Source organism: Monopterus albus, unplaced genomic scaffold, assembly GCF_001952655.1.
Source record: "Monopterus albus unplaced genomic scaffold, M_albus_1.0 scaffold6.1, whole genome shotgun sequence".
NCBI classification, from domain to species: Eukaryota; Metazoa; Chordata; class Actinopteri; order Synbranchiformes; family Synbranchidae; genus Monopterus; species Monopterus albus.
This window is the reverse complement of record NW_018127886.1, coordinates 1,838,834-1,841,549: the sequence shown is the minus strand read 5'-3', so window position 1 is coordinate 1,841,549 and position 2,716 is coordinate 1,838,834.

The following is a 2,716-nucleotide window of genomic DNA, read 5'->3' as shown; positions in this document are numbered from 1 at the left end:
GCTGGAGCTGGAAAAGGAGTTCTTGTTCAACATGTATCTGTCTCGGGAGCGCCGCCTGGAGATCAGCCGGAGTATCAACCTGACCGACAGACAGGTCAAGATCTGGTTCCAAAACAGACGCATGAAGCTCAAGAAGCTCAACAGAGAGAACCGAGAAAGGGAGCAGAACGCAGTTTACAACTGCTCCTGAAGAAATCTTTTTACCTCCCCACAACCACACACACACACACACTCACACACTCACACACACACACACACACACACACCTACTACACACACAGAGACAAACATGCACGTGTCCCATCCAATGATTATTCATCAGTTTGCTCGTTTTGGACATACCACACACAAACGCCGTGCCTTTCGTTATGAACTATAAAGGTCCTCGCAATGAGAATTCTAATATAACATGAAGGAGGGGGCCAATCTTAAGAAGACTACAAATAGGCTATGTGGCGGCATGCAAGCAGTTTTATTTTACTGACCTATAATGAATGTTTGCAGTTTCTTTGTTGGTAGCTGTTTTTGTGGCATAGTCGTGCTGTGTGAAGTGCATGCACAAGATGATATGAAGCGAAGCCGTAAGCAAAAGATTCCCAAATAATAAAAGGAGGGGGAAATGGAACCAACTTTGTCCTTCCTCTGGCATATAGTAAAAATGAAAGGGAGGGAGAGACACTGCGGATGAGAAAAGGAGATCATGGCAGTTTTAATAGAAGTGAGAGACCATAACGTTGATTTAAATATTATCCAGGTGACCACAGTAAGTCAAGGTCATAAAATTCTAATGTCAGGTTCGCCCTGGAAAGCGTTGGGGGTGGATTTTATGATCTGCAAATATAATGTGCTGCAGCAGTAAAGATGCATTTAAAGGTGTGTGTGGAGGAGAGCTAATCCACACGGCGGAGAATGCAATGTGCACCGTCCAGTCCAGGCGCTTCCTTGGAAGGAGCAGCCCCCGCAGCCACCCCGGATAATGGAGCTTCGTATGAGATAAGAAAGATGGAAGAAGAAGGGACAGAAACCGCAGCGGCTGCAGGAACAATGACAACAAGCATCATGGCAAACACGCGGATAACTAAACGGGACGGCGTCTGCGGGAGGCACCTGAAGGTAGGACTCATGTAGCTAATATTTATATGCCCTGTTTTGTTTGTCAGTGCTCTTGCTTGATAGCTGTTGTGGCACGCATGGTGCACGTCTGCTCACACTTATGTTTCCGGTTATATTTACTGTGACTCTTTGCAACAACTGCTACATTACTGTTTATGGAAACAGAACAATATCACACTGGCACTGTTTTCTTTGAGTATACTTGTAGAGACATGCGGGTCTATCTGGAGGAGCCTGCTTGTTGTTTGTTTTATTGTGTTGGTACTCGCCTTTTCTCTTTGTGGATAGTGTTAATCCTCACCTGGCTTTTGCATGCAGTTCCCTTTCCATGGATTTTAACCGCCTTTTGCGCGAAGCTGAAGCGTGGTTTAGGTAGTTTCATGTTGTTGGGGTTGGCTTCCTGGCTCGGCAACAAGAAACTGCCTTGATTACGTCAGTTCGTTTTCATCAAGGGCACAATTTCCGCTGAATTACCCCCTTTAGTCACTCTGGTCCCCGCAAATGGCATTGTAAATGAACTGAGCTGCAATACCTTGGACAGAGACATTTTCTTTCTTTGCTGTTATTTTGTGGTGGGCTGTAAAACCTTCTGAGGCTCTCCGGAGCAGAATAGGTTGTAAACAACATGGGGTAAAGTTTCAGACTGCGTTGTATTGCATCTGTCATCGCTGGCTGCCTGCTTAGTTTTAGTGGTTTCAGCTGCTTTATGATGATCTGAATAGATGGATGGATATATGGATGTCACATTTGACTCTCATTAATTTATGTGACAAATGAACCGGACCTATAACAGGAAATGGATGCGTATTGACATTTCCAAGGGTTAATGCGAGTAGGTCTTGTTCTTGTGACAGCCTCGTAGTTCCCACTTCTTATTTGCTGGAAATTAATTATGACTGTTCCACAATAATTGTAAATTTGAAAGGTGTCTTACACTAACTCTGAAACAAACATACACACATAAAAACACTAAAATACATGAAAACGCCATCTTGATTTTTCTTCTTCCAGTGATTTTTTTTGCAGACATTATTTTTGTACATTAAGGAACACAACTCGTTTATGCCACACTTTTATTTCTCTTTATCTTGTTCTAAAGCAAAGTTAGAAGTTAAACTAAGCTTGTTTTTCCCTCAGTTACTTAACGAGGTGATCACACTTGCATTTACACATTGTCATTATTCAGTCAATTACGGTAAAGTTTACAGATTGGTTTTAGCCTACACTAGTTTTAGTACTAAATTAAATTGTAGTTCGAAAACACTAACACATTTGACTAATTATGAGCAAATCATTTATTTGAAAATGAGTATTGGAAAGTACTGAAGCACATCAGAGAACCACTGGCCATCACAAGTGTAGGCCTGCGTTTTAGCGTAAGCAGTTATCCATGTGATTATTAAGCATATTGATGAATAATAACGTTTTACAATATAGGTAAGTGAAGGAAAATGGGAAACTTCAGAAACACTATCTTCTTTATGAAACAGTCAGCATCTCTCCTGGAGGAGAGTCCAGTGTTTATACTGGTCACTTCACCCCCTTGTTTTCTCATCCCCCTCCCTTTGGTGCAACTGGAAGAGACAGTCTGGAATCCAAAGTC